This window comes from Mya arenaria, chromosome 12 (assembly GCF_026914265.1).
Source record: "Mya arenaria isolate MELC-2E11 chromosome 12, ASM2691426v1".
In the NCBI taxonomy this organism is placed as follows: Eukaryota; Metazoa; Mollusca; class Bivalvia; order Myida; family Myidae; genus Mya; species Mya arenaria.
The window spans coordinates 61063070-61086022 of NC_069133.1; positions in this window are offsets into that span (position 1 = coordinate 61063070).

Genomic DNA, 22953 nt, shown 5'->3' on the forward strand with positions numbered 1-22953 from the left:
TTTCTGCACCAAGCTAGTTAGTTCGTAAAGTCATTTAAGCTGCATCTTTGTTGTTTGTGCAGTATTCAAATATTTCAAAATTGAAAGATATTTATGAAAAGTTTAAAAAAATGCATTTATGGTAGCTAGAAACTTATTAAGTTCTACGAAAATAAATATAACAAGGAAGAACAGAAGAGAAAGGCAGAGAGCTTCGAACTCGGAACAATTTGGTTCTAATCTAATTGTGGCGACTTATGACGTTAACCAAATGCAACGATATTGGTTTTGGCTAATCGAAGTAGGGCTTATTTTGAATAAGCCAGCGACTCACAAACTATTAATCGGCCAACAATGCATGTCTTATAGGAGGTTTTGCTGAGCCAGACACTAAAATGGCTGCATCATCTGTGTACAATTAATGTTGTTTTTTTATAGCTTTGTAGTCATTGTAGACAAAAAAGTTAGAAAAATAAAGTACCGAAAACATAATATCGAGGAACGCCGTTCAAAGAATAAGTTCAAAAGTGATTGATGATCATCCTACTGTTTTCTATTATCTCAAACAGGAATATCCCTCCGCATTCCAATTGGTTCAAGTTATATTAAGAAGAATGTAGTTATCAAATTGGTTCAAGTTTGGTTTAATAGGAATTCGTTATCATATTGTGTCAAATTTAGTTTAGGAGAATTTCGCTATCAATTTGGTTAAAGTTTCATTCACGAGAAATTCGGTATCAAATTGGTTCAAGTTCAATTTAAGAAAAAATTCGTTTTCGAACTGGTTAAAGTTTTATATAGGAGAAATTCGTTATCGAATTCGATAAAATAAAAAGTTAATCTAAGAGTATCCGTTTTTAAGTTAAGGCACATCTTTATTTCAACTCTTTCATACCAATGGGTGGGTTTGGGTCAACCGCTATCAATAAAAATAAAGTTTAGAATGAAAAAAAAATGAAAAAATGTAAGCTAACAATAAAAGCTCTTTTAAATAAAATAAGGAATTGAACAATACTGGTTAGCGACCTATTATTCGCCCGTACCACTTTTTCGCCCACCCAGTTTAAACCAGTCAAAACGAAATATTTTACACAAATTAGTATGGCGTTTTATTGCGTCATCTCTTTTGACAGATATCAGCTGTTTTCTGCGTTAAAATGTAAGTAGTATGTGGAATTCGACCCAAATAAACATTGTTTACACTTCTAACCTTGTTAGTTGCAAGCGGGGATGACGTCATAACGCGCGCGCTCGCTTGCATGAGGCCCTGTAAGGATTTTTTAATTTTCCTTATACCTTGCACTATCAGACGACACTATTGATTTGTCATTATAAAGTATAAAGCCGGTGATAAATTATTCAAATACCATAAATTGCTGTTTTTAAGTTCAATTTTCGAAAAGGCAAATGGTAAAACCTCAAAATGGTGAAGTTATCGCCAATTTTTTCGTCTAAGGGAAGCAACTCAAATTTGAATAAATCATTACATTCTTGTACCGACATGCGTTGTCCCTCTTCGGAAGTCTATAAATATGCATACATTATGTAGGTAATGTTTCAAGAAGGAATCCCAGATCCCAGCTGCTTCTTAAATTTTCTGCTAAGGGAAGAATTACTGAGTAGGTGTTGTATCATTTTACACATACATTAACAGTATGTAATAGTAAACATGTTATACTTATTGATCAATTGTCGTTTTAAACGGTGGCTAGACTGGTCAAATAAAATAAAAATGTTTGAAGATATAGTTTAGAGAGAAATATACGAAAGACATCGAATAGCGAATTAATGGGGTGGGCGAATAATTGGTACAGTAGGGTGCTTATTTTAGCGAAATTATAGGGGTACTTTGCGCGTGGAAATATTCGGAATCCCTACCTATTTTCAAAAACAAATTACACAGTTTTTGTCGAAAGAGCCAACCTATCTGAGTGTTAAGTTTTATCGTAATAGCTATCTTGTGTCAAAAGTAACGTAGGAAACCCTCCATTTCCGGCCGAAAAGGGGTCGCTAACCAGTATCTAGTTTGCTGCTTTTTAAATTTCGATTTCATTTTTATACTGTTTTCCCTCGAAAATACCCAGCAAGTTTGAATTCAGAACTGAATGGAATTTTAATAACTTGAAATAGAAAACTTGAAATAAAAAAATAATGCTTTGCTTATAACAAGTAATCAGTCTGTTTCTTTACAAACAGATGGCCTCTTAAAGCTGCACTCTCACAGTTTGAACGTTTTGACAACTTTTTAAATGATGCTGTATGTACTTTTCTTAAACCGTTAGTAACGACTAAAGCCATAAAACATTAAATTTCGAACGGAAAGATGAATATGCGATCTAATCTTTTGTCAGCAATCTTTTATCATTGATCAAAAAATAATTAGTTGTAAAAATGGTATATCTGTGAGAGTGCAGCTTTAACTTTAATATGATCTCAGAACGGATTTTATCAGAACTTATCAAAACAGAAGTCACAATTGTTTTAATACAATAAATAGTATTATGAAGAAGCAGGATCTTATTTATATTTATTTATTTTGCATCGTTTCAATTTATAATAAAGACGGTAATAAAATTCCCGTAGTCTATCGAACTCGTTGATGAGTTTTAGAATTTGTGTATTATGGATGTATTTCGTATAGTATTATGACCCACTGACTATGTGTTTTTGATGGCAAATGATTTTCGCACGGCATGCACTAATTGACATGACGCGAGCTGTCAGTCAAACTAGCCGATCAATAGCCGACTGATTAATCACGGTTCAGATTAGGCGGGGCTTATCAATTTCACGTTGGTATTTGCCATAAACACTAACAACCTACGCTTTTCAATGGTAGTGTTGTACGCCGTTTTCTTTACATTTGAAATAAAATGTGTTCTTCAAAATTGAGAGAAATATAAACAAATAAGGAAAACCAAATTACTGACATTTTCCCATATTGCTATTTTATTCATGCATTGTTAGTATTTGTTTAATACCAAGATGACCTTTAAGTAGAAAATGTACCCTCCAAATACATTAATCGTTTAATGTAACCGTACATACTATAAGTATAATTTTCGTCGATCTTAAAATAAGAAATATATAATAAGTATATGGAATCAATTTATAGAATATTGACGATATTTTACTTTTTATTTATATCTTGAAATTCGCCCTTTTCTTGTAAACTGAAGCATTTGCACTTGCTTTTAAGAGGTTGTTTAGACATATGTTAACGGAAGTTATTATACCAGTAATAATATTTTCTTACAAATTGTATAAAACAACTCATTTGTCATGGGGAAAAATACTGCGAAACCCAAAGAGTTTACTAAACAAACTCTTCTTTTGTTGACTTTCGAAAGGCGAATTAATACACGTTTTGTGTCTCTAAACTTTAGTTTTAATATAGAGACTTCCTTTCTACTGTAACAGTTCCGATGTTATTCAGAAAATAAATTATTTTAACGTTTATACTACAAATTATTTCTACCTAAAGCATATCATGCAGTATAATAATAAGAAAAATAATTTTAGTATTAAATATTTTTTACTTTTATTGCGTTTTACCACGTTTAATGCTATTTTTTTTATCTTTGTCAGTGAGAGAGAGAAAGAGAGAGAGAGAGAGAGAATGGGGGGGGAGAGAGAGAGACCCAACGGGTATATGTATCATTTTCGAGGAAACTTAACAAACACGAACACTAACCGTGTACGGGAAACAATACATGTCTGTGTTTCCATTTTGCATCTTCGTACATCCATAATATACGGGATTTCCTCATGCCCTAGTTTTCATCATGTACGGGAAACTAAACATTTCCGAGCCCTAGCCGTAAATCAATCCACCCAGCATTGTCGAATTATACTAATCTGTATCATATAAATGTCGTTTTAATTTCATTAAAGGCTGTTAAAATAACATTAAAGCGTTTGTATTTCTATAAAACGCGACTTTATCTAACTCTTTCCTGTTTCTTTGCGAAATACAGGACAACGATCGCACAAGTATTCAATTGTATATATTTACATTAACACTTCATTCCTTAACGATTGTTGTTGTTTATCAATTAATGAATATATATGAATGATTGATAGAATTAATTAATGAAAGATGGCATTATTTCTTTAAAATATGGATCTCATTGTGTTGCTGTGATTGTTGAAGTAGATGTTTTCTTGTCCATAAGCTGAAAATCATATGCACACTAATGCTTCGGTCAATTGTAACCATGCCCCCCCCACGTCCGGGGGTATATTAGGGAAAAGGGCCGTGTTTTTACTTTCAAGGTGGCCCCGCAGGGCCGGGTGATCACAGTGGTTTTGTCAAAGCGCCAAATTTAGCGGAGGTGCGGGGCATTTGGCCGGGGTTTAACCATCAGTTCGTCCCCGCAGGGTGGGGATTTTACCCGGGGTTGGCTGGACTGAAAGTCAAAGTCCCGGCTATTCCCCGGACTTGGGGGGATAGGGTGGGGGTGGGGGGTACAATTGACTGGTGCATAAAAAAAACATCATTCTGCATCAAATGTGTAGTAAGTTTTGATTAATTGCTTATAGAATTTGCAATTAATGTAATGTTTGCTTAAAATAGCAAACAAAATGTGCGAATAGATGCACAATACAGACAAAAGACGAATACAAGTCAGCAGTCACAACATACTCAATTAACACATAGATCTCTGGCATACCAGTTTAAATTGATGGGATTCAATATTTATTTAAGAGCTGGCTGAATTTTCAAACAGTAAAAAATATCTCAATATGTTTGAAACAGTGAAAGATTGTTTTTTATTGTTTATAAATGCCTATAAATCACCACAAAGCATATATAATAAAAATGTTTTGAATTTTGCTATGCCTATGCTTTACTATTTTAGAGCTGGCATTGTAAATGTCTTGTTAATTTTACATGAACAATATACTTTTTTAAGAAATTCATATAGACTGTGTTTTAAGAACAAATTGAGAAGAAAATATTTCTCGACCATATTCTATTTCAACTCGAAACAGCTGTTAAGAAAAGTAAATTGCACACCTACAAGCATGTTACAAACTTCTGAAAAATATTGCAAAAACCGCCACTGTTTTTGTGCTGAACTGATGACCCCGTATTTTCTGATTATATGCAGGAGGAAAAAGGTAGTGAGGAGGGGAAGTCCCTCCAGAACCCACCCCATTTAATTAACAAATTACCTAAATGTCATTTTTTACTTTGTAGGAAAGAGTAAATGTCTAAAACTGTCTTGCATGCTTATACATGCCTTTAGCTTCTCCGTCTACGTGATGGAATGTCAGTGCGGATATTAGTCTGGTCCCCTGCTTACTGATATTTCATACAGTACGTCAGGCAAAGGCCAATAATGGCGGCGCCCAGTGGACGCTATAAGGTTACCATTTATTGTACTTTTGTTGATCAAGTTAATATAACAACGGCATTTGAACACTATTTATATGTAGAATATAATGGTACACTCGAGTTTCGGTTATCACTTGTCTGGAAAGAAATATTTTGACTTGAGTGAAGTTTACGTAATTCGGACGCTGTGTATTTTCGGATGGTTGTCAAGTGTGAATGAATGCCTTATATGACTTCACCTTCTGTTATTATGACTGATAATTAAAATGAGAATTTTAAATGAATAGTGGAACAAGAAAATATAATTTTAACACTGTATTTATTGCATGATTTGTTTGGTTGCATAAAGATTAAATGTTTTATGTTTCAGATTTCCCAGTTCAGATGTTGGAAGAGGTTTGCTGTTCAATGACTTACATCACCTGATTTAAACATTCTTATTGACAAGCTAGTTATGCCCCCCCCCCCCGCCCCACCAGGTCGGGAATAGCGGGGACTTTGACTTTCGGTCCAGCCAACCCCGGGTAAAATGCCTGCCCTGGGGGGACAAACCGGTGGTAAAATACCCGTGGTTATAATTGACTGGTGCATAAGTTCTCAGCTCAATTAAATTAGAAGCCCTTTTTCAAATTTTAAGGCCTATAAAAATACATTTGTTTTGGGTTACCCGACCCTACCTACAGAATAGGTGCCGACACTACTGTTTTATAGTCAGTTTGAAAAAAAAATAAAAAATAGTTTAATCGCTTTTGACTTTGTAGTTAAAACCTAAATGCTTTTACAGGAAAGATAACTTTAACACTATTATCTAATGATGAAAATGACATTAATAAAGCCTAATAAAAAGAAAACCTACCCTACCTATTTTGGAAAAGGATGTAACCCTAACCAAACAAATTTATTTAGGTCTTATCTACAAGTTAGGTCAAAATGTGTTTTGCCATTATATCTTGGACAAGTTCATTTAACCATCCATATCCATTTATTGTATCAGACTATCACTCTAAGAGATATGACCATTGAAATGGTGACAGTAAGCATCTATTTATTGTGATGGTTCTGCCCCACAGAACAAGTGGGTGTGCATTACTTTGCATATGCTGGTCATTCTGTCAGTAGACCAATGCTTGTGAGGTTGAAACTAGAAATTCTCAAGACTAGCTTGGTCGTAACGATTGGTAGAGAGATTGGTGAAGGGCACAAGATGACTCCTTATTTGAGATCTTGAGGTCAAAGGAAGAGTAAGGTAACCTGAACACAAAACTTGACAAACAACAGAATGCTTTGGCTTACTATATTGTATACATATATCTATGTATGTATTAAAATTTTATTTTGACCTATCGGTCAAGGATAACCCGTGAAAGTGCAAGCACTTATTTCCAACAGGGTCCTTTGTTTTTGCTGAAGCGACAGCATGCTGAAGAGATAGTTCTTTTTCAAAGAGACTCCTTGGTTCTTTTACGTGTATTGCACAGATACACGGGGTACAACTTTCCTGGGTTAAACCAGAATTGAGTACACCACTTTTCCAAGCATTACCCTTAAATGCCGTGCGCCAGGCAAGAAAGCTACTTGTACCAACTTTTAAAGTATTTTGGTATGACGCGGCCAGGGATCGAACCCACTATCCCCCGCTCCGTAGGCGGATTGTTTACCACTAGGCCATACAGACGGAAGGATGACTGACGATATGACTACCTTCACCAAACAACAAGACTAAACAAGGATTAAGGCTTGTAATTGACAAAATTTTCACATTGTAAGATAAATAGATTGAATCTGTATCTTTGTGCCTGCTCGGCCACATCAGTTGCCGCTTGGTTCTTCTGGATGGGATGTGAAGGTTGTCTAACATAACTGACTGAGCTCTCAGAACTTGACAAGAGTAACTTGAAACCAAAATAGCTTCAAATCTTAAACATATATTTAATATTAATTCATCCTCATAACAATCTGAACTGTAAAAACATAGTTTTTCATATAATTACCTTTACTGATAACTCATCATAATATGATTTGCTGAGCAGGTGGGTGTGACATAAAAGTTTTCTGTTGCCAATAAAACCTCAAGTGAAAATATTTCCGCAAACACCAAACTTCTTAAAAAATCGAGAAAGGAAAGTAATTGTATTATCTGTAATGCTTTCAATTCTTTGAAGATCTGGTTCATAAGGAGGTTAAATTCACTTAATGTAGCAGAATTTTTTAATCATCCTAAAAATAAAACAAGAAAAGTACACTAAATCATCCTGTGGTATCTAGTCTCAGAAATCGGTAAAAGGTACATTACGACACAAGACAGTTCTATATTAATGATTTCTTCTGTATCTAGATGAACTCACAGTCGCAAGACATACATATTTCTGTATGTCACGATGGTCGGAAATGTGTAACAGCATTACCGGTAAGCTATGTAAGAGCCTTTGAAGCAAAGTTACCTCATATTTGGATTTGGCCAGACGAGCTATCCCAACTATCCAATTCCAGCAATTTGGGCCAGCCAGGGTGATCTCTTGGTCTGATAATTATAAAAGACATGTGTTAAGATTTTAATGATGCACAAAATAAACAAGTATTTTGTTCTTATCTATTACATTTTTTTATATTTCATACAATCCTTATGATTGCAATTGCTCAAATCAGATTGTTTGGATATCTTAAATGGTCAAAACTGTATACTAGGTTTTTAGCAATGAACTGATGTGTTTTAAAATCTGATTTGAGTATGTAATAAAGAACCATTTACTGATTTTAACCAGAACTATTTTCATCAAAACGTCAGGTAGGGATCGAACTCCAGACCCTCTGAATCAGCGTCTGATAAGCTGACCTCTCGGCCATTTCAACCAATACACTTAACAAATAAATGTTTTGTATTGACATTGCTTCAGACAAGACATAAACCCAAACCAGGTCAATGAAATAATAGAAGTAAAAACTGATCACAGGGGCAGGGTGTATTGTAATGCCATACCCCTATGACCTCCTTAATATTTCTTTCCAGACAAGTGATCACCGAAACTCGAGTGTACCATTATATTCTACATTTAAATAGTGTTCAAATACCGTTGTTATATTGACTTGATCAACAAAAGTAAAATAAATGGTAACCTTATAGCGTCCACTGGGCGCCGCCATTATTGGCCTTTGCCTGACCCGATAACGATAGTGATAGGGGAAGGAACTCCAGACTATGCGGATATCAGAGGCTAAACCTGAACGGCGAGACAGAAATTCTCATGGTGGAGGTTTAGCCTCTTATATCCGCACTGACATTCCATCACGTAGACGGAGAGACATTGAATCAGACAATCTTGAAAACCTTATATACGAGGTAAATTTAAACAAATCAAAATGGTGCTTTATCTGTGTTTACAGACCTCCATGTATGAAAAATAATCTTTTTGATGAACATTTTTGTAAAACTGTTGACAGATGTGTCAGTCTTTATGACTATTATGCCGTGCTCGGGGATTTGAACTATGATCTCTTGTCTGAAACAAAATGCAAAACACTTTTGGATATTATTGAATCTTTTAACCTGTAAAATATTATTAAAGAACCTACATGTTTTAAAAAGGGTTGTCCACCATCTCTTTTAGATGTATTTTTGACTTATCATAAAAACCTTTGTTTTAAAACTTTAAATTTCCCAATTGGTATTAGTGATTGTCCCAATATGATCAGCACAACTTTAATGACATGAATGTGTGGGTTCAAATCCTGACGCAACTCACAATGAATGTTTTAAAGTTTTAATAACGTCCAGAATATAATCACATGTATACAGTTATATGGAACACCAGTAGAAGTAATTTATACAGTGTTATCAATGATTCTTGTAACACAAGTGTTTAAGTATTTCAAATTTGTAACACAAATTATTAAACACATTTAATAAACTGTTCCTAGAAATATATATTTGTAACACAATGTCCTTTATTATAACTTTGGTAACACACACAAAGTCAAAAAATAATATTTGTAACACAATGTCCTGACTTTGGTAACACACAAAGTATAAAGCAATGTAATGGAACACCATACAATTCGAAGTGCTTAATAAAAGTGATCTTTAGGCTTTTATATGAAACATATTGTTGTTTTAAAAGGTTAAGAAATAACAAGAATGTCTGAAATGTCTCATTCAGGCTTAGCTATCAAAACTTGTCTAGCTAAGCCTGTTGCATAAAGATTACCTAGAACATAAAATAATGAAGGTGCTAAAATTAAAGGAAACATGTAGACACAAGAAATAACAGTTTGTTGAAGAATTAAAAACCATTATAAAACCCTTCAGATGTTAATGGAAATAAATAAAAGGTATGAAATATTGCATATAATTTAAAGGTTCTATATTATAAAGATTATAAATGAATTCCTCATCAGATAACAATAATGTTCATACCAAATATCATATATTTCATATGAATAAAAGATTTACATCTGAACAGCAAAAGAGACAATATGTACATCTGACTTATGGGACAAAAACATTAAGAACTATTAAATAAAAGATAACAAATATTACGAAGACAATTTGACACAAAATTGCTTCATAATACAGTCATCAATAATAATGCACCAGGAAATGAGAAGCAAAAAGTAAGTTTCAGAAGTTTCAAATATTTCGACATTGACTCTTTTAACAATGATCTTAGCACGATTAATGATGGTTATCACCCTGATGAAAATAACATAGATACTGTATAAAATTATTTTGAGAAAAAACTTATGAATACTATAGAAAAACACGCTCCCCTTAAACAAGTCTATAAACAGCTTGTACAGCTGCCTTACATGAATAGAAGACTAAGAAAAGCAATTTACAATAAGAAAATGTTTCAAACTAAATACATGAAAAATAAAAATGCTAACACATGGGAAGAATATAGAAAAAGTAGAAATTATGTTAACAAGCTTAAACGCATATCAATAAACAATTACTTTCAGGAAAGATGCTTAGGTGGATGTAAGAACAAAGATTTCTGGTCAACAATTAAAGCCTATAAGTCAAAAAAATCAAAAAGCAATCAGTCCAAAAATATTTTAAACAATAACGAAAAGATTATTTCAGACAGTACTGAAGTCGCAGAAGTTTTCAATGAGTTCTATGCAAATGTTGCCAAAGATATTGGTAAAGATGTCGTTTTTAATGAGGCTAATCACACCAGCATTAGTAAAATCTTAGTACAGAACATTACACCCAGCTCCGTCAATTTTACTTATGTAGGGCATCCAACAGTCTCAAAAATTGTACAAAAGTTAAAGGTAAAAAAAGCTACAGGTATTGATAAAATATCAATTATACTACTTCAGCTAGGATCACAGTCACTAGCCCCATTTTATACTGATTTTATAAATAGCTCTATAGACAATGACATTTTCCCAGATCGCCTAAAGCAAGCTCAGGTTACTCCAATCTTCAAGAAAAATGATCCTCTACAAAAGTCTAATTACAGGCCTGTCAGTATTTTGCCTGCACCCTCAAAAATATTTGAAAACGTTTTAGCCGAGCAACTATCTGAGTATTTTGAACCTATTTTTAACAAATTTCTTTGCGCATTTAGAAAAGGCCATGGTTGTCAGACCACCTTTTTAAAATTAGTTGAAGACTGGAAATCCGCTCTGGATTCAAAACAATATGTTGCTGCTGTCCTTATGGACCTGTCAAAGGCTTTTGACTGTCTGCCCCATGATATAGTACTTTGCAAACTTAAATGTTATGGTCTATCTGCCAGCTCACTGAACTTACTAACATCCTATCTTACTCAGAGAAAACAGCAAATCAAAATAGGTCACATTACAAGTAGCTGGGCTGAGATAACCAAAGGTGTGCCACAGGGCTCGATCCTTGGTCCTTTACTTTTTAACATATTTCTCAATGACATCTTCTATTTCATTAAACAAGGATCCCTCTACAACTACGCTGATGACAACACCCTTTCTTTTAGCTCATTTAACTTCGATACTCTGATTTCTGTCCTTCAAAACGAAAGTAATGTTCTTATCAACTGGTTCTCCGTTAATTGCATGCAGGCAAACCCTGACAAGATTCAGGCTATCGCCATAGGCACTAAAACGCACTCTAAAAAGCCCAAGCTTAGTATTAAAAATGCCCATATCGAATGCGATGAAGTGGTAAAACTTCTTGGATTCAACTTAGATTTTGCCCTTACCTTTGAAAATCATATGAGCATCATATGTAGTAAAGCTGCACAACAACTCAATATATTGAAAAGATTAGGCAGAAATTTGTGTAGATTAAGCCGCCTAACCATTTTTCACTCTTGTATCTTATCCAATTTCAACTTCTGTCCGTTAACTTGGCACTTCTGCTCAAATAAAAGCACAAACAAAATTGAAAAAATAGAAGGAAGAGCCCTTCGTTTTGTATATGATGACTACTCCAGTACATATGAACGAATTCTAAATTGAGCAAAAATTCTTAGCTTGTATATTAGAAGAACTAGAGCAATGGCAAGAAACTTTTAAAATCTTGAATAATATTGCCCCACCTGTATTAAATGATTTAATTAAAGTGCATGATGCCGATTATAATTTTAGGTATACAAACTTACTTGAAGCTCCCAGAGTAACAACAACTAGGTATGAAAAAAATAGTTTAAAGTATGCTGCTCCGGTCCTGTGGAACTCGCTTCCGGAAGCTTTTAGAAACACAACAAACTACAATCAAAACAAAAGCTTGATTGCACATTGGAATGGACGAGACTGCAGGTGTTCAATGTGTAAATCAAATTAGTTGCCTGCTCTACAGGGCCGTACATCATCTTTATCTTTATGTTCAATATCTACCTTAATTTATATCTTGCTTGTGTTGTGTCTTTGGAGTTTATTTTGTGTTATGTGTTTCTGCTTGCCTTAGCTTGTTCAATTGTTCTAGCTGCATGCCCTGCTCTTTTTGTATAGTTGCAAGCTACTTGATTTGCTTTTACTGTTCAATTTTGCTTACTAGTACTTACTATGCAGTAGCTAGCTAATAAAAACTTTCTTTGTATATGCTATCGTCATTGTCATACCATGCTTTATTATTGTGTGTGCTCTTGTATGTGAAGGAATTGCTGCTAAGGTCATCTCAGATCTGATCTGAGGTGATATTTTCGTTTAGACTACTTTTAATCTGCTTTTTGCAACTATTTTGACTATCAGTTTGTTTTTTTTATTTTATTTGTCTTAAATGTCTTTTATGCGTCTGGTCTAAAGTGTTTAGCGCGTCTACTGGCTCTACTAGTCCTAGATAACCCTTTATTACTCAGTAGGAACCCTTTAAATCACACTAAAACACTCTTGTTTTCTCCTAGAACACAGAACACTGTTGCCAACGCCTCGTGTCTTCGCGAGCTGCATCAAAAGAGAGCGCATGCGCAGTCTTTCGATCGCACCGTAAGGCTCTACAAAACGCCTCCTTATAGTCGGCCGGGTTACATACAACTAAGTGACAAAGCGTCGTCACAACACTCTCCCCAACTTAATAAATTAAAGTCTAGGTACAATGGGAAGATTTAACCTGCCTAAATGTAACCTCCCTTTAACCTGTTGCCGACAAGTTGCACCTTTGACCAAAATTGGACTAAAGCTTAGACTAACCACCTTAACGGACCATAACCTCATAACCGTGATAACCCCTTAACTGATGATAAAACTATGGTAACCCATTAACTTTTAAGTTCTATACAGTGACCCCTTACATAATGTTTTTGAGATGTACAGTGGGAATAAAAATTGCAAGAGATGAATTCTTGTATTGGTCAACCTTCAGCTGCTTCAGTATTAGTTTGTTTTTTTAGCAGTAAAAAATACTTCTTCTGTTTCAAATGGAACATTTATCTAGACTTGCTAAATTTTGATTGATCTTAACATTTTTATTTTTATTTTTAAAAGAACCGAGAACCGTAAAAAATACCATATTTCTCTTTCTCCTTTTGCCAAAAACAGAGAACTGGTAAAAGTACCATATTTCTCTTTCCCCTTTAATTTATTTTTGTTTACAAGAGTTACTTTTTATATAATATTTGTTCTAAAAACTGAGAACTGGTAAAAATACCACATTTCTCATTCAGCTTTGTTCCATTTACCCTCCTGCCTCTAGTCCTCCCCACAGAAAAGACTCCTTCCATTTTCCGCTGTAGTCTGGAGTAGGTCCGCCGCTGGCATTCCATATATATGGCTCACAATCTTTGCTGTACGGTACAGCTGATTTGGAGCCGAGATCCTTTCTCCTTCGGGTGGAAAATACGGTGCATCCGTCTCCAACAACATGGATGTCAGCGGGACCTTCTTCATGGCTTGCTTCTGGTCTTCGTTGAAACTTTTGGCCATCGCTGTAAAACCACAATACAGGTGGGTAAATGCTTGTTGTCACTTTTCGAGGACGTAACTGTCTCCAGTAAAGCAGTGGAGGTACACAGTGTGGTCCCTGTTCAGGTATTTTTTGGCATAGTGCAGTAATATCAGATACGCCTCCGTCCTGTCATCATTCTGCATTCCCCTACAGTGGAAAATAACTGTGTTTCTCGTGTGCTAGTGGCAAAATCAGGTCAAGTAGCTCCAATTGATGGTGCCAATGATGCGGCCTCTCCGAATGGTCCACAACAATCTCTCCCAGCGCAACAACCCTTTTCTGGCGCAGAAGAACTTCCAATCTTTTGAGATCTGAAGACTCTCGTGAATATTGGTGGTTGTGGGCGTGCCTTTGGTGGATCACTACCGCCACTGCCAAAATCCGGGAAGATCCTGAAGTTGTCTGTTTGTTGGCCACGTCTTAGGATCACAGAAGATTGCACACGATCCGATGAGATCTATTTCAATGCCAGGCAATACTTCTGATTTAGACCAGATGGCCTCCAACGTGGCACAATTTGGCAGACTTAACTTGCTCTTCAGCCTGTCCAGATGAAAGTGTGCATCGTAGGCAATTGGCAGGGGATCCCTCATCAAATCTGCTGGCTCGTCAAATATTGTTTTCAGATAGGTCTGCTGTTCCTGATCGAACGTCGCCAAGTTTATCATCAATGCCTTATAATGAAGTACCGGCCCAATAGAATTGAGTGGGTACACTGTAAAATTGGTGGGAATCGAATGTCCAACATATCGGCAAAAAGACTCCATATGTAACTTCAATCTGTCTGAAACAGAGACATTATCTGCAAACTCAAACACTCTCTGCATGTGGAGGCACTCAACCAACTCATCCAAAGTCCCTGGCCTCCCAAGCAGCAAGGTTGTCATAAGGATCAAAGCCCGCTTTCTTCTTTCAAGAACCTCCTCGTCATCGGGGGGCAGGCGCTCGTCAAAAATGCCTTGGACATGATCCCAGAAGGCATGAACTTTTGGATACCTTGCATTACCTCCACAGCCTGGTTTGATACAGGAGCGATTTCTTATGTAACCGTAATGCAAGGCCACATCCTAGTTTCCTGGCTGAGTGGAACCAGATCAGTTTTACTCGCTGACTTATCACTAGAGTAAGAAACTCCCTTTGATATGGTCAGGCGTCCACTCCCTCCGGCCTCTTCAGAGTAAAAAACTCTCCTCGTCTCTGGGTTGTTAGAGCAAGAAGCTCTCTTCACCCGTTTCCTGTCTCCTGCACCGGGCTGATGTTGATATCCTGAAGTGGATGGTTGCTGTGCATCCCTACTTGTCTTCCGGCTGGCGTGTGCAGGCAGTTGAGCCTTGACAGGGGAAATCCTTACTATAGCAGGGGAAACCACAACCTTTACGGGAGATTTTTGTTGTGATCTCCCCTTTTCACCTTCCGGAGTATTTAGTAGTTTTGAATGTGCGGACAAGTCCAATTCTAACTCCACCTCCATTTCTTCACATTCAGCCCCCTTTCCGGCATCGCTTACCACTTTTTCAATTTAGGGGTCAATTTCCAGCCTGAAGTCTTTCGTTTGCTTCAGCGGCTCATAGATCTGTTCCTTCACTTTGACGGGTGGAAGTTTGTGGATATTTGTTACTATTCACTCCCTGTCCACAACTTCCAGGTTGTTCAGTTCATTGGCCACTCTTTTACAGTAATTCAACCCCTTCCCTTTTCCTCGTCCCGTACTATGTTTTCTCGAGAAGCTCTTTCACCTCCCGAACGATCTTACTGTCAGCCATCCTTTAAAAAAGACAAAAAATGTCTATTAAGCATTCCTTGATGTTGTACAACTCTTACACTTGTATTTATCAATATTCAAAGCCTCAGAGGGTGTAACATTCACACAAGAGCCATGGTACCATTCATCACTATAGTCACACTGAATCATGAATCTACCTCCCCATGGCTGCTTGCATATACAGTACCCTGTCCCCGTTCCTTTTGACAGGAATGGATCACTTTCCGGTTTTTCTTGGTCCTTTCTTATCCAAGCTGGGATAGTTCTTGCTGTACAAGGCATCAACCTGTCATGATTGGTTACCACCACCGCATTCTTCAATTTAATCTGGTACTGGTAGCCAGACACCTTTCTTGTAATGATGGCAGGCCCTTTCCATGGTGCAGTCAATTTCTTGCACTTTCCTTTCACCACTGCAGTGTCTAACAAGTACACCAGATCTCCCTCTTTGTATGGCCTTAATAGAACCTTTAGGTCGAAGTACCTTTTCATCCACTTTAAAAAGGTTTTCCATTGTTTTCGAGCAGTGTCATAAGCTTTCTTCATCCTGTCTTGTAGCTCTGCAACATACTCTTCGGGTTCAACACTTTTGTCAGCGTGATTTGGGAACATCAAACTTGCCGGTGTGTTCACCTCAAGACCCAACATCAACATGTTTGGTGTGAAATCGGTGCTTCTGTTCACAGCTGACCGAAGAACTCCTGCTATCTGAGGTATGTGCTCATCCCATTTGTTTTCCGACTTGCCCAAAAAACAACGCACCGCCTCCATCAGTGTTCTATTATAACTCTCAACCTATCCATTTGCTGAGGGTCTATACGGTGTGGTACGTGCCTTATGTATTTCTAAAGCACGGCAAAGAGCTGAAAACAATTTACTTTCGAAATTGCGTCCTTGATCAGAAAAAAATCTGAAAAGGAAAACCGAATCTTGAGAAAAACTCATTCACGGCTGCCTTTGCGGTTACTTCTGCTTTTTCATTGAGCAATTGCAATGCTTTGGGTACCACCAATTCCAGATCTTCCGATTCTGTCTTTTGCTTAAACAGCACACCATGATTTAGTTTAAACAGTTCTTTGTTTATCCAATAGTACTTGCTGTCAGAGGAGGCTAAAAACAAACTCTCCCTCTGTCGGCACAGTACCTGCCTCAAGATAAGCCCTAATGATACCCAAATCTCCATTAGCAGCTTGTTCTATTTGGAGTTCCTCATAAGTAAACCCCCAACAAGATGAACTTTCTGTTGTCGCTTCTTGCGGTACCTTAACAGAACAAGTTCTAATCATGATGTCCGCTCCATCTATGATAATGTCAAACCCTGACTGACTGTCAGATATGTCATAACCCAATGAATCAGAAAAACTGCCTCCTTGTTCAAACATGATTTTCCCTGACACACGAATCAGGTTTACCTTCCCGGGTGTACAATCTGGTATTTCCCCCCTGATTTCGCTCATTGAAAATCCCTTCCCGACATAACTTGGCAAGCCCCTGATCTCCGTCACCCCTGAGTGCCTTCCCAGCAGTACTGCCGGTTTTATCTCCCTGGTGCCTTTCATCGGGAATATCCTGGCTGAAACAGCCTGAATAATTGCCTGAACAAGGTGCCCCTAAACCTTCATTTGACTCGGACCCTCCCCTTTCATCTTTGACATTATCTTTTGCTCTCCTTTCCCTACTCTCTCCAGTGATCAATCTGAAGGCTACCGCTTCATCCACTGACCTGGTGAACTCACCCCACCGATCATCTGCTCTTTTGCAGTAATCACACCCACCACATGGTAATTTCTTTGGAGTTACCCCTGCAATATAAGAGTGACATGGCACCAGATCAACCCTCAACCTGGACATGGCATCTGCATTACCATGCTTAGAACCCGGTCTATGTTGCACACCATGTGATATTGGGACAACTCCTCAATCCACCTTGCTAATTGACCTTGTGGCTCTTTAAACAGTACCAACCATGTTAAGCTACTATGATCTGTCCGCACTCTAAAAACATTACCTAAAAGATAGTGTTTATAGGGCCTTGTCAATCTTACAATAGCCAGCAGTTCTTTTCGGGTAGTGCAGTAGTAACATATGTAACACAATGTCCTGACTTTGGTAACACACGAAGTATAAAGCAATGTAATGGAACACCATACAATTCGAAGTCCTTAATAAAAGTGATTCTTAGGCTTTTATATGAAACATATTGTTGTTTTAAAAGGTTAAGAAATAACAAGAATGTCTGAAATGTCTCACTCAGGCTTAGCTAGCAAAACTTGTCTAGCTAAGCCTGTTGCATAAAGATTACCTAGAACATAAAATAATGAAGGTGCTAAAATTAAAGGAAACATGTAGACACAAGAAATAACAGTTTGTTGAAGAATTAAAAACAATTATAAAACCCTTCAGATGTTTAAGGAAATAAATAAAATGCATATAATTTAAAGGTTCTATATTATAAAGATTATAAATGAATTCCTCATCAGATAACAATAATGTTCATACCAAATATCATATATTTCATATGAATAAAAGATTTACATCTGAACAGCAAAAGAGACAATATGTACATCTGACTTATGGGACAAAAACATTAAGAACTATTAAATAAAAGATAACAAATATTACGAAGACAATTTGACACAAAACTGCTTCATAATACAGTCATCAATAATAATGCACCAGGAAATGAGAAGCAAAAAGTAAGTTTCAGAAGTTTCAAATAGTTCGACATCGACTCTTTTTACAATGATCTTAGCACGATTAATGATGGTTATCACCCTGATGAAAATAACATAGATACTGTATAAAATTATTTTGAGAAAAAACTTATGAATACTATAGAAAAACACGCTCCCCTTAAACAAGTCTATAAACAGCTTGTACAGCTGCCTTACATGAATAGAAGACTAAGAAAAGCAATTTACAATAAGAAAATGTTTCAAACTAAATACATGAAAAATAAAAATGCTAACACATGGGAAGAATATAGAAAAAGTAGAAATTATGTTAACAAGCTTAAACGCATATCAATAAACAATTACTTTCAGGAAAGATGCTTAGGTGGATGTAAGAATAAAGATTTCTGGTCAACAATTAAAGCCTACATGTCAAAAAAATCAAAAAGCAATCAGTCCAAAATTATTTTAAACAATAACGAAAAGATTATTTCAGACAGTACTGAAGTCGCAGAAATTTTCAATGAGTCCTTCCCAAATGTTGCCAAAGATATTGGTAAAGATGTCGTTTTTAATTAGGCTAATCATCCCAGCATTAATAAAATCTTAGAACAAAACATTACACCCAGCTCCTTCAATTTTACTCATGTAGGGCAACCAACATTCTCAAAAATTATACAAAAGTTTAATGTAAAAAAAGCTACAGGTATTGATAAAATATCAATTAAACTACTTCAGCTAGGATCACAGTCACTAGCCCCATTTTATACTGATTTTATAAATAACTCTATAGAAAATGGCATTTTCCCAGATCGCCTAAAGCAAGCTCAGGTTACTCCAATCTTCAAGAAAAATGATCCTCTACAAAAGTCTAATTACAGGCCTGTCAGTATTTTGCCTGCACCCTCAAAAATATTTGAAGGAGTTTTAGCCGAGCAACTATCTGAGTATTTTGAACCTATTTTTAACAAATTTCTTTGCGCATTTAGAAAAGGCTATGGTTGTCAGACCACCTTTTTAAAATTAGTTGAAGACTGTAAGTCCGCTCTGGATTCAAAACAATATGTTGCTGCTGTCCTTATGGACCTGTCAAAGGCTGTTGACTGTCTGCCCAATGATATACTACTTTGCAAACTTAAATGTTATGTCTGTCTGCCAGCTTACTGAACTTACTAACATCCTATCTTACTCAGAGAAAACAGCAAATCAAAATAGGTCACATAACAAGTAGCTGGGCTGAGATAACCAAAGGGATGCCACAGGGCTCGATCCTTGGTCCTTTACTTTTTAACATATTTCTCAATGACATCTTCTATTTTATCAAACAAGGATCTCTCTACAACTACGCTGATGACAACATCCTTTCTTTTAGCTCATTTAACTTCGATACTCTGATTTATGTCCTTCAAAATGAAAGTAATGTTTTTATCAACTGGTTCTCTGTTAATTGCATGCAGGCAAACCCTGACAAGTTTCAGGCTATCGCCATAGGCACTAAAACGCACTCTAAAAAGCCCAAGCTTAGTATTAAAAATGCCAATATTGAATGTGATGAAGTGGTAAAACTTATATGTAGTAAAGCTGCACAACAACTCAATATATTGAAAAGATTGGGCAGAACTTTGTGTAGATTAAGCCGCCTAACCAATTTTCACTCTTTTATCTTATCCAATTTTATCTTCTGTCCGTTAACTTGGCACTTCTGCTCAAATAAAAGCACAAACAAGATTAAAAAAATACAAGAAAGAGCCCTTCGTTTTGTGTATGATGACTACTTCAGTACATATCAACAACTTCTAAATAGAGCAAAACTTCATAGCTTGTATATCAGAAGAACTAGACCAATGGCTAGAAACTTTTAAAATCTTGAATAATATTGCCCCACCTGTATTAAATGATTTAATTAAAGTGCATGATGCCGGTTATAATTTTAGGTATACAAACTTACTTGAAGTTCCCAGAGTAACAACAACTAGGTATGGAAAAAATGGTTTTAAGTATGCTGCTCCGGTCCTGTGGAACTCGCTCCCGGAAGTTTTTAGAAACACAACAAACTACAACCAATTCAAAAGCTTGATTGCACATTGGAATGGACGAGACTGCAGGTGTTCAATGTGTAAATCAAATTAGTTGCTTGTTCTACAGGGCCGGACATCATCTTTATCTTTATGTTCAATATCTACCTTAATTTATATCTTGCTTGTGTTGTGTCTTTGGAGTTTATTTTGTGTTATGTGTTTCTGCTTGCCTTAGCTTGTTCAATTGTTCTTGCTGCATGCTCTGCTCTTTTTGTATAGTTGCAAGCTACTTGATTTGCTTTTACTGTTCAATTTTGCTTGCTAGTACTTACTATGCAGTAGCTAGCTAATAAAAACTTTCTTTGTATATGATATCGTCATTGTCATACCATGCTTTATTATTGTTTGTGCTCTTGTATGTGCTGCTGTGAAGGCCCTGGTCATCTCAGATCTGATCTGAGGTGATATTTTCGTTTTAGACTACTTTTAATCTGCTTTTCGCAACTATTTTGACTATCAGTTTTTTGTTTTTTTTATTTGTCTTAAATGTCTTTTAGGCCTCTGGTCTGGAGCAGCAGGTCTTTCACAGGTTTAACCTCTTTTAATCTTTTAAATCCGTGTTATTGCATCATGATATTGATACCATATATATATTGATATTGGTATATGCAAATCATTGTTTACATCAACTGACGTAAAATGCGCATAAATACTTTTATCTTAATTATTTAGATATCCGGTTTAGACGGTATTTTTTAAGATGTGGGGTAAAAAAAAACAATTGTTATGACAGAGTTATGAAATATAATTTCCGGTCAAAAGAAGTACTCTTTAGACGTTTTTTCATAATATCTGTTCTCCATTCCTTTATTGGAAGTGCCGGAAGGTGGATTGTACATGTACCTCGGGTATTTCCATATTGATTTCCATTGGTTAACGGAGGTCAAACCCCGCCCTTAACATGTACAATTTGCTTTTTTTGAGCAGTCTCGGTTTTGATGAAAATAGTTCTGGTTAAAATCAGTAAATGGTTATTTATTACATACTCAAATCAGATTTTAAAACACATCAGTTCATTGCTAAAAACCTAGTATACAGTTTTGACCATTTAAGCTATCCAAACAATCTGATTTGAGCAATTGCAATCATAAGGATTGTATGAAATATAAACAAGAGATGTTTGTCAAACATTATGCCCCCTGAGCGCGAGGTTGCCAGAAATATTTGGACAATTGAATGAAATATGCATGGACTGAAATGACAGCTGATTTGTCATTGGATGCATATGAGGCAGGTCATCTACTTATGATAACTTAAGAAGGCAAATAAATGCCCAACTAAAATAGTAACATAAAAGAAAATCATTTCTATACAAACATTTATACATCAATCCCAATCATCTGTGCATGCATTAAAAAAATATGGACAATCAGAAAACCTTTTTTCAGCTTACAGTCACACTGACCTTGACCTTTGACCCACTGACCTCAAAATCAATAGGGTTCATCTGCTGGTCATGACCAATAAGCCTACCTAGTATGAGGTCCCTGGGTCAAAGCGTTCTCAAGTTATTGATCGGAAACCGTTTTTCATGTTAAGGTCACACTGACCTTGACCTTTGACCTCAAAATCAATAGGGTTCATCTGCTGGTCATGACCAATACACCTACCAAATATGAGGTTCCTGGGTCAAAGCGTTCTCAAGTTATTGATCGGAAACCGTTTTTCATGTAAAGGTCACACTGACCTTGACCTTTGACCCACTGACCTCAAAATCAATAGGGTTCATCTGCTGGTCATGACCAATAAGCCTACCTAGTATGAGGTCCCTGGGTCAAAGCGTTCTCAAGTTATTGATCGGAAACCGTTTTTCATGTTAAGGTCACACTGACCTTGACCTTTGACCCACTGACCTCAAAATCAATAGGGTTCATCTGCTGGTCATGACCAATACACCTACCAAGTATGAGGTTCCTGGGTCAAAGCGTTCTCAAGTTATTGATCGGAAACCGTTTTTCATGTAAAGGTCACACTGACCTTGACCTTTGACCCACTGACCTCAAAATCAATAGGGTTCATCTGCTGGTGATGACCAATACACATACCAAGTATGAGGTCCCTCGGTCAAAGCGTTCTCAAGTTATTGATCGGAAACCATTTGGTATTCCGACCGACCGACCGACAGACAGACAGACCGACCGACCGACCGACATGTGCAAAACAATATACCCCACTTTTTTCAAAAGGGGGCATAAAAATGTAAAAGATAGGAACAAAATACTTGTTTATTTTGTGCATCATTAAAATCTTAACACATATCTTTTATAATTATCAGACCAAGAGATCACCCTGGCCCAAATTGCTGGAATTGGATAGTTGGGATAGCTCGTCTGGCCAAATCCAAATATGAGGTAACTTTGCTTCAAAGGCTCTTACATAGCTTACCGGTAATGCTGTTACACATTTCCGACCATCGTGACATACAGAAATATGTATGTCTTGCGACTGTGAGTTCATCTAGATACAGAAGAAATCATTAATATAGAACTGTCTTGTGTCGTAATGTACCTTTTAACGATTTCTGAGACTAGATACCACAGGATGATTTAGTGTACTTTTCTTGTTTTATTTTTAGGATGATTAAAAAAATTCTGCTACATTTAGTGAATTTAACCTCCTTATGAACCAGATCTTCAAAGAATTGAAAGCATTACAGATAATACAATTACTTTCCTTTCTCGATTTTTTAACAAGTTTGGTGTTTGCGGTAATATTTTCACTTGAGGTTTTATTGGCAACAGAAAACTTTTATGTCA